This window comes from Euprymna scolopes, chromosome 6 (assembly GCF_053919585.1).
Source record: "Euprymna scolopes isolate OS-2025 chromosome 6, ASM5391958v1, whole genome shotgun sequence".
Classification (NCBI taxonomy): Eukaryota; Metazoa; Mollusca; class Cephalopoda; order Sepiida; family Sepiolidae; genus Euprymna; species Euprymna scolopes.
The window spans coordinates 76,510,050-76,521,210 of NC_136487.1; the positions used below are offsets into that span (position 1 = coordinate 76,510,050).

General features: G+C 33.3%; 1 non-coding gene across 1 annotated transcript; it reads right to left on the reverse strand.

Annotated features, from left to right (window-relative positions):
* Positions 1-10,536: 10,536 nt before the first annotated feature.
* Positions 10,537-10,735, reverse strand: LOC145278463 (U2 spliceosomal RNA). Its single transcript, XR_013868366.1, has one exon. It is a non-coding gene; the product is annotated as a U2 spliceosomal RNA (small nuclear RNA).
* Positions 10,736-11,161: the final 426 nt, after the last annotated feature.

The window sequence follows — 11,161 nt, forward strand, 5'->3', positions numbered from 1 at the left end:
CCCCTTTCTTATTAGAAAACCTACTTTTGACTTTATATACTCGGCTTTTTCTGCTCATGCGGTGATAAACTTCTCGAATACAATTGTGATGTTAGACCGTATAAGGTGTTAATTTTGGTCCAAATCGGACCTCTTTTTTAATCAGATTTTTTGGAGTGCAGATTTTCGATATTTATCGGGGGCATTCCGATACAAAACCTATGTAAAAACACTCCAAAATATACATCAAGTACATTTGTGTGGAATTTCAATAAAATACTGCTCAGCTGTTTCGGATTCCATATGAAACGAACTCTCTCACACACACACACAAGCAAAGTACTTTTTATATATAAGTAGATATATACAATAATATAACTAGTAATATATAGTAATAATATGTAGTAATTAGTGATATTTACATCTTGAAATAAAATAGGCTTGAGGCTTCTAAAATTCGTATTAGAAGTGTCCGCAGGGACCCATGACGAAGTGATTAGAGAAATTGGAAAATTCCAATTGTAAAAGGTGATTTTTTTTCCGCATGAACCTCCGGAAAAATATCACTTTTTACAATTGGATCGCCAGTATAATGAATAAAGGATTCCGTGCAGATTCCCGAGTTCGGCAGAAACATTTCCGAGTTCGACAAGTTACACCTCAAGAAGCTTACATTAACTGAAACGTTGTGAAAATGACACTCAAGATGAAAACAGTAGTCCGAAGAATCCAAATAAGGCGAATAACTAATTGTTATAACGGCCTTCCTTGAACCGATATACACGCTTTCCTATCTTTGTACATTATTGTTAATACACTTGTTCCTTAATCGAACCTCGACTTGATTGTTTTTATTTTCACTGTTGGTCCACGAAACAACAACAACAACAACAACAACAACAACAACAACAACAACAATTATTATTATTATTATTATTATTATTATTATTGTTGTTGTTGTTGTTGTTGTAATAATAATAATAATAATAATAATAATAATAATAATAATAATAATATTATATATAGCGCTAGTAATTCCAACACCGGTGAGAGATATGCGACTGCACTTCAACTGCTAGCCGAGTGCCCAGCAAATATACACGCTTTCCTATCTTTGTACATTATTGTTAATATACTTGTTCCTTAACCGAACCTCGACTTGATTGTTTTATTTTCACTGTTGTTCCACAGCACAACACTAATCTTCATCTAAAAAATTCCGAGAAGTCTTTCCGTGCAGTTACATCTTCAGTTATATCTTTATAGCATTGACAGTTATAAACAATTATTTTTTTAAAGTTATATTATTATTAATAGTTGTTTTTCTATTCATTTTTTTTTTTTTTACAAAGGGAGTCACCGCTTAGCAATACCCAAAGGTCACGAAGGGTTAATGAGTGTGAGGGGGTTGGTGAGACAACACTGTAATGATGCATAGTGGTGGAAATTGGTTAGACTTCGATTATTTAAGAGGACGGCTCAACAAGAACTTACATATATTGGAATTGAAAATGACCATGTTGTGGTCAACTGGAAAGCAGCCAGCGCTATACAGTCCGCAGGTGGCAATTCTAAGGAAGAAACTTTGTTCATGGAATTTGCGTTTAGTGTTACAAATAGGAAGTATGGAAAATTGTTGAAGATGGTTATAAATAGATGTTGTGTATGTTTTGCAGAGTGGCACCATAGATTGAAGCTCAGTGAATCGCCATGAAAATCACGACAGAGCATAAATAGACTCGCAAAGTCTCTTCTGTGAGAAAGAGGTTGCAAGGAGGAGAAAAATACATTGCTTACTATATTTCCAAGCTGGTTTTGAACCTTGTCAATGCAATAAAGGGTGACATGAACAGCTCTTCTCTAGACTTTGAGTTTAGTTTTATGCACAGGTCATGTTTTAATTTTAAGCCTTGCAACAAGCATGTCTTCATAGCTCAGGCATTAATGCCAAAGAAAAAAGTAAATCGTAAGCTAAACGTTTTGGTTTCGATTCACGGTAGTGACGCACGAGACATTTTTTTTTTTTTTTTTTTTGAAACTTTTAAATCATTACTATATATTGGGTCTAATATAATATGAATATGAAAAACATCATATTTAAGCGTATTATACGACTGGGCAATGCCGGGCGGCCTGCTAGTATATATATATATTAATGTTAATGTTTATTTTTTATTAATATAATTTTTAAATTTTAAAACTTTTTTAATTTTTTAACTTTTTTAATTAACATTGGTGCGTGACTTTGTGGCCACCCTGTATATATATATATATATATATATATATATATATATATATATATATATATATATATATATATATATATATGATATTCAATAGAGGATTGGCTCTAATAATACTTACTAAATCTGCATGAATTATTTAAGCATTTAATCATTTGAATTATTGAGACAGTCCAAGACCATATAACAATCGCTAGTTTTAAATATAGCTTTTGAATAATTCTTCAACACATAATTTACAACAATTTACAACGATAAGGAAAATTGTTGAACATGCTAAACGAGTGATTCTTTTGGTTGTGTTACAGGAGAGCCATAGATTAAAGCTCAGTTGAGCACCTGACATAAAAATAACGATAGAGCAAAGAAAGCCTAAGATCGTTACTTCTGTGAGAAAGAGGTACAAACTCTTTCTAAAAAGGGGTAGAATTCTCTCGGGGCTTGCTTGTATGCACGTATTATCATTTCAAATAAAGAAGAAAAACAGTCCTCGTTTTAAGTAGTCATAATATCTATACGTATTGAAATATATTTATCAACTCAGGAGTTTTTTTTTTCGAAAGAGTATATACATAAAAAAATATAACTTTTGCGATAGAAACAATCTGCAAAAAAAAATGCTATAAAGTATCATGTGTCATCCGTATAAAATAAAGCCATCGATGCATGTATGCGTATGTCTGTGTGAAAATATTTAACTGATAAACTCTTAAACTACTGGTCACATAACACGGAAATCTGAAATTAACAGGAAATAGGAAAGTCTTTGTTTGGATGGATGAATAACGTGTACGGATGTCAGCAAGTGTAAATGCAAAATGTTCATTTCAACTTGTCGGCATATTGCTATTACTTTTAAGCATGCACAAATTCATCCATAGCTTAAAGTGGTTTAATTTAAAATCTTTCTCATCTATCTGTCGATAGCTTAAATGGTAAGGAACGCGGCTAGAGCTAAGTGTGTTGGTTGCGATTCTGGCTGATATTACCCAAATCATTTTTTAAAAACTTTGGGAACTTTGGATATATATATATATATATATATATATATATATATATATATATATATATATATATATATATATATCCACTGCCAGAAACATTGCAGCCAGCAAGAGCCACGAAAGTAAACAAACCGGAAGTCCAAGGCTCGAGTTTCGCCCTCATTTGGGCTCATCAGTTAGACACATTCAAACTCAGGATTCAAAACCCAGGTCCTGAGTTCGAATGTGTCTAACTGATGAGCCCAAATTAGGTCGAAACTCGAGTCTTGGACTTGCGATTTGTTGGCTTTCGTGGCTCTTGCTGGCTGTAATGCTTCTGGCAGTGGAAATATATATATATATATATATATATATATATATATATATATATATATAATGTTGTTTGGCAGTGGAAATAATTATATATTCCCTTACACAAATGTCGTACAGACGGTCGGGTTTCTATCCTGGCTTGAGGTAGTTGCCTGTCTAGTCGCACTGATGAGTTGTGAAACAGTGAAACACTACTGTATATGGGTGACTATATATATATATATATATATATATATATATATATATATATATATATATATACGTTTTATTTTTTTACCGTATCTTTCTGTTAAGTTACATTATTGTTTCAGCTACCCGGTCGTTTTTTTTTTGCCGTCTGTAGCTTCCTCAGACTTTTACATTTTTACGTTTTTCTGTAAAAGTCTGAGGAAGCTACAGACGGCCAAAAAAAAAAGGTCGGGTAGCTGAAACAATAATGTAACTTACCAGAAAGATAAGGTAATAAAAAATAAAACGCATATTTGCTCTACAACATATTGAGCACTTTCTTCAGTTTTTATTAATTACCATTTCCACTATATATATATATATATATATATATATATATATATATATATATATATATATTCATCCATATACAGTACTGTTTCACTGTTTCACAGCTCATTAGTGCGGCCAGACAACTATCTCAAGCCAGAATCGAAACCTCATCGCCCAAACGATAATTGGAGTTTCTAACCATTGCGCTATACGGATGCTGCTATGCAGGCAGTTGATTAACAATGTTTTCACATTGTCTAAAGTACCTAAGCTTAATTTGTTTTACACAAAGAGCATCGCTCATACGCTAATGGTAATTTTTATATCACTTCCCAAATGTTCAACTTAAGATAGGGATCATTATAGTCATCCATATACATACTGTTTCACTGTTTCACAGCTCATCAGTGTAGCTAGACAAGCAACTACCTCAAGCCAAGATCGAAACCCAATCGCCCAAACGACAGTCGGAGTTGCTAACTATATATATATATATATATATATATATATATATATATATATATATATATATATATATATATATATATATACAACTTTCGTATTTTACACTAGCTGTCTTATTTTACAACAGAGCAACGTTGGGCAACACCCGCTAGTTTTAAGTATAGTTATGGAATAATTATTTCCTGCAAAATTTACAACAATTTTTTCAATTCGTTTTCGATTTTTTTTTTAAATACAACGATACATTTACGCCCTATGATAGAACGATGTTTTTAGATACGATTTAAAAAAATCGTGCGGTGCCAAAAAATTAAAAAACAAAAAGCCAAAATTAACAAATAAAATAAGCAAATTAAAAATTATATAAAATGCAACACAAGAAAAAAGTATTGTGTGTGTGTGTGTGTGTGTGTGTGTGTGTGTGTGTGTGTGTGTGTGTGTGTGTGTGTGTGTGGTATGCTAGGCTATGGTATTTTAGTCTTTTCTCCCTTCTTCCTCCTCCTCCTATCTAACCTTCGATATCCGCTCATCACGATCTCTATGGTAACTTGGTTACAATTTTATTTTTAATTTTTTTAAATAATTTATCCAGGATAAATTAAAGCAAGAGTTCGATTTCTGTTATGAAAATCATCATTTCGCTGCAAATGTTTTTGTATCAACAGAATTAAACGAATAGTGCTTGTTTTGCTTTGGAAATTTGTTTCCGTCTTTTGTCTCTCCAAACCCTTATAATAATTCGTTTATTTTATTTCACTTTAGTTTATTATTTATTTCCTTTAGGTTTTACTTTCTCTCTCTCTCTCTCTCTCTCTCTCTCTCTCTCTCTCTCTCTCTCTCTCTCACTCTCTGTCCTGTCGTGTTTATTTTTCCTTGTGTATTTCATATTTAATTGCATTCTTTTGTATTTTTTAGAACCCAAACAATCAAATGTCCGCCATTTTAATTCATTTTTTTATTATTGTCTGTTCTGGCTTTTTATGATTATTTTTTCCATTATTTTGTATTGCTCCTCTAGATTTTTTCATTGCTTTTTGTTACGTCTCATCTAGGTTTTTTAACGTCTTTGATCTGTTATCATTTACGTGGTTTGTGTATTTCTCTTATCTCAGATGATTTTGGTGATTCCCATGGCGATGAAGAACAGGGTTACTTGAATAAATGAATAACGCAAAAGAAAAAGAAATGGACAATAAGAAAATACAGGATGTACAGAACAAAGATAACAAAAATAAACGAAGAAAGAAAGATTGCAAAGAAAAAAGCTCTGATTTCCAACTGGCCCCAATTGCATTAAATGGTGTTCGTGTTAAGGAAGCACCCTGCCTTGGCAAGCTTCTGGGAGTGACCTTCATTCCTAGCTTAAGAAAAAAAAATAATTTACATCAAATCTGTTGCTAAAACAGTGGAAAAAATAATAGGATCATAATACTGCTACAGAAGTTATCCCATTTCCAACACAATCCTCTACTTGTATAAAACTTAAATACGTTCTAAAATGAAATGCTATTACCACATCTGATGGGGGGGGAGGCAACTCGGAGCACAATTTCATGCCTTGAGAGGATACAAAACCGGCTTCGAAATCTAGTAGTTGATGTCTTTTTCTCCTCCTTACTGCCTCTTACTCACAAGATACACGTCTATCTCTGCTCCTCGTTATTTTCGTGGTTATTGATTAAGTTTCAATATATATTATATATGCCCCCTCATGTAAACCATTTATAGCAAACACCAGTTTAGCTACAGCAACTGTCGATAATTTTCCCTACTCTCTACCTGTGCCTTAAACTAAACGAAAATTCCATGAGCAAAGTTTCTTTCCTAGATCTGCCCGTCAGTGAAACACAATACTGCGAGGTAGCTTCCCAGCTGACTACAACATGGTCACTTTGCAAGTCCAATGTAAAAAAAATTCTTAATCAAATTCTATCGAATTTCCACAACTATCGATTATCACTGTGTTGTTTCACGGACCACCTAACATGCATACACTCTTATCCTCGAGTGGGCTTCAGCTCTCGATAAACGATAGATCCTTTGTAAAAAAAATGCAGGAGAAAGAATTTATATGCCGTCGAAAAGGACATGAATAAAAAAAAATATGAAGTATTGAAATAATTAAATTGACAATCGAAACGACAACAGATAGAAAACGAAAAAAACGAAAAGTAAAGAAAGGGGAAAGGAAAAGAAAAGGATGTAATAAAAAAGCAAGAAAAGAAAGAAACAGTAAAATATTGAAGGAAAGAGAAAAAATATGGAGTAGATGAAATATATAATGTAGAGAAAAAGAGGGATGAAAAACGGAAAGTAATAAAAGACGGAAATAAAACAATGTAAGTGCAGCATTGAATGAAAATAAATAAATAAATAAATAATGAAAAACTGATGAAAAAACTAACAAAAAGAGAATGAAGAAATATTAAATACTAGCCTGAGTGGCCGGCGTTTCCCGGGTGTTTGGAGGTGTGTGTTGAGCAAAAAAAAATCGTAGTAGACAGGAAGGGTCGAACCCGTACTTCAAAGGGGGAAAAGAAAGTGGAAAAAAACGTGACGACTTTACTGTTGTGCCCATCCCAAACCGGAAGTGACGGAGGTTTAAAATAAGGTTAGACAATCGAAAAGAGGTGATGACTTTCGAACATATCGGCGAAAAAAGCGACCTTTCCCTTTAGAAAAGTGAGCAGTTGAGGGTGGAGGAATTAATATTTTTAGCCAATTTTTCGATATTTGTCCCCGGAAAGACCGTGCTTCAAAACGATACCAATCTCGTGAAAATTCGTCGCCTCTATCGAAATTTTTAGGCAGACATTACATACATACATACATACATACGTTTGGTTTGGTTGTTTTTGTTTTACGGCATATCAACCCTTTTAAGGTTATTTAATGCCGAATCCGGTGATTTTGAAGAAATTTTTTTTTTTTAATAGAATATGTTTTCTTTTCAAGTTATTTTCTATTTAACCCATAGTTGGGACCCTAACGGGTACTACGACTCCGGGTCAGGGTGGACCTGGGAACAATGGCAATTAAAAGATGGCTCCACACTGCCCAAAGCCCGCAAGCTGGAGCCTCACCATCGGATATAGTTTAAGGTCATATCCAGAACAAATAAATAAATAAATAAATAAATAAACAAACAAATAAATACATAAATAAATAAACAAATAAATAAATAAACAAATAAATAAATAAATAAACAAATAAAGAAATAAACAAATAAATAAATAAATAAACAAATAAATAAATAAATAAATAAACAAATAAATAAACAAATAAATAAATAAACAAACAAATAAATAAACAAATAAATAAACAAACAAACAAATAAATAAATAAACAAATAAATAAATAAATAAATAAATAAACAAATAAATAAATAAACAAATAAATAAATAAATAAACAAACAAATAAATAAATAAATAAATACAGACCAAGTTAAGCATTGAAAGAATCAAATCTTTCTGTCAAGCTTGGGAATCTGTACGGAATTTCGAACGCAGGAGGGAGTAGCTCTTATTCCGTCAGCTATAAGTAATTCGCAATTGTATTTAGGGATCCGACCTCACTGAGGATTGAATCTTCAACCCCTAAAAAAAAAAAAAATGTTACGTACAACTGAATTTTCCCAAGTACAGATCCGTGGCGTGATGGATAAAGTATTTGGTGCAGATTCGCGAATTCGACACCAAGATTCCCGAGTTAAGATACACCTGGTTGAATCGACCGAAACGCTATGAAAATAACACTCAAGATGAGAACAGTAGTCCGAATAATCTAAATATAGTAGAACCTCTACATGCGAAAACTCTGCCTACGAAATTTTCAGCTTATGAAACGTGATGTGAGACTCTTTTGTCCATGTATACAAAAATATTTTCAGGATACGTAAGATACCAGTAACAAAAAGACTATTTTTCAGGCAACTAATTCTTCGAATCTTTTTAAAATCAGAGTTTTATTTGATTTAAATTTTCTTTGGTTAGTTTCTGGAAATATTTGTTTGGATTTCCATCTGGAAAACATTTTTTTATTGGACTTGAATTTATTTTTTTCTACTTCATCATCAACCATTACACCCAGTGGTGTGTTGGACAGCAACAATTCCCCTACACCTTCGCCTATCCTGAGCCAGCCTAGCCAATGAAACCCAAGAATGCTGCATAGCTTTCCTATCCCTTTCCACCGTTTTTCTCCAAGTTGCTCTCGACCTTCCTCTCTTCCTTTTGCCATCAGGGGTCTAGTGCAATGCTTTTCTTGTGATTAATTGCGGATCTTTCCGGAAGAACAAGCACAATCCATCTCAATCGCCGTTTTCTGATGATTAGGCCCATATCTTCTTGATAGCATCTCCTTAGTAGGTCTTCATTGGAGAGCTTCTCAAACCATAATATCCTCATTTTTCGTCAAAGGCAGGTGGTGTAGAAGATCCTTCTTTTACTGAACCTTTCTTAAATTAAAATTATTTTAAAACTTGAAAAAAAAATAATAAAGTAGGCATTACAATTTTATCGCATTTGAAAAATATGAATTGAAGAAAGATTTTCTGTTTTAATTTTCATCGTATAAACCCCCTAAAAGTTTTGTAAGAGGTGAAAGAGTTTGTTTCTTAGAAATCGCAAATTAGCTGTAAAAAAGTAAATAATCAATTTCATTTGGAATCCTTTTTCTTTCCTACGCCTGTTTGCCCATAAATTTGATTGAGATTGTGATCTTCGAGTAATGATTAAAATAACGATTTTAAAAATTGTCAGAAAAATAAAGCAAAATAAATAGCAAGTGAAGGTATTAACGGTTAGGTTAAATACTATTTGGCTCTTATTTCATTTTGGTTTTATCTTTATTATAAAACTAGCTGTAAGACGAATAATCAATTTTCATCTGAAAAAATCAGAAATATGTAATGGACAAGTTTGTCCTCATAACAAAACGATGGTCACTCGTTTTTTATTCCTATCCAACAAAACGTAAAAGATGCTTATCTATGCAACAACTTTTCCTTTATATAATCCAAGACTTTTCTTTATTTTATAAGAAAACTGGCCTGGCTGTTTGGAGATGTGTGTTGAGCTAAAGAAAAAAAAGTGGTAGCAGGCAGACAGGCTCGAACGAGTGACACGAGGCAGAAAAAAAAGTGAAAGAAAACCTGACGTTTTACAGCTACTCCATGACTCGACCGGAAGTTCGAACGTTAAAATTAGGCAAAGTGAATCAAACCGATACGATGACTTTCAAAAATGGCTTGCAAACCATCGCCCCCTCCTTGTAGAAAACTGCCGAGTTGAGAGAGGAGGAATTAATGTTTTTGGCTAATTTTTCGATATTTGTCGTCCGTTCTTGTGAAAATCCGTCGCCTCTGTCGAAAGTTTTAAGCAGATAGACATACATACATACATTTAAACATGCATACATACATTTAAACAGACAGGTGAGATTTATATTATAGACTATCCTGGGTGCTCGGCGTTGCTCGGGTGTATGTAGGTGTGTATTGAGCAAAAAAAAAATGTAGTAGGCAGGCAAGCTCGAACCCGTGACATGATGGAGGAAAAGAAAGTGGTATTGTGTGTAAGGGTGCCGGTTGAGAAAAAAAAAAGGAAAATTGCGAGCGCAAAAAAAAGTAGTATTAGGCAGGCAGACTCGAACCCGTACCGCGAAGGTGGAAAAGAAAGTGAAAAAAAAAAGTAACGCGTTAGTTGTTGCACCCATCGCCAAACCGCAAGTAACGTAGGTTTAAATTAAGGCTAGACAATCGAAAAGAGATGATGACTTTCGAAAATATTGGCGATAAAAATCGACCCCTCCTTGTAGAACAAGGCCGATAGCCATTAGTCACGTGCTCTCGTGTAATGAATGAATGAGTGAATGTAGGATTGACATGAAATTCTTAAAGATAAACTAAAATGACCGAAAAATGGGCTAAAATGACTTAAATAAATAAAAAGTAAATGACTAAGAATGACTTTGATGAACTTAAGGGTGAATTGAATGACCTTAAGAATGACTTGAATGCTAAAAGAAAATACTGGAATCCTTCTAAAACAACTTGAATGATCTGGAGAATGACTTGAATGGCTTTGAGACTGACTGGTTGTAAAGAGGGTGATCATTTTACATTAAATTAATACAGAAAAGTGATCCCCCGCTTTATATCACAATAAGTAAAGCATGTAGTAAGAACAGATACTACATTTTGATCTTGGCCAAAAGGCCAAGAAAAGGGTATTTACTACACTTTGAGATATTCAATTTTTTATTCACAGGAAGAAAAATACAATTGGGAAAATGAACAAAAAATTTAGGCACAAAGCTAACTCAAAAAGAAGGGGGGGTGAGGTTGGTTGATCCATCTCTTCTCTGTTGTAAATTTTAAATGATTTTTCTCTCGGCCAGCATCTTTTATTATGGTTACCCCTTTAAATTTGTATTTATGTGTGTGTGGTGAGAGGGGGGGTTCCTACTTAAGCCCAATTTTAAAACATTTTTTATTTATATCAAAAAATACAAAAAAGATAATAATAATGAATAGTTAATTAAATTTCATTTGTGTCGAGCTTTCTAGGGGAGCAATATGGTGCATCTGGGTGCATCTGGGGTGGTATGTTCCCTCTGCATCTGGGGTGGTATGTTCCCTCTGCCCGGCATCGTGG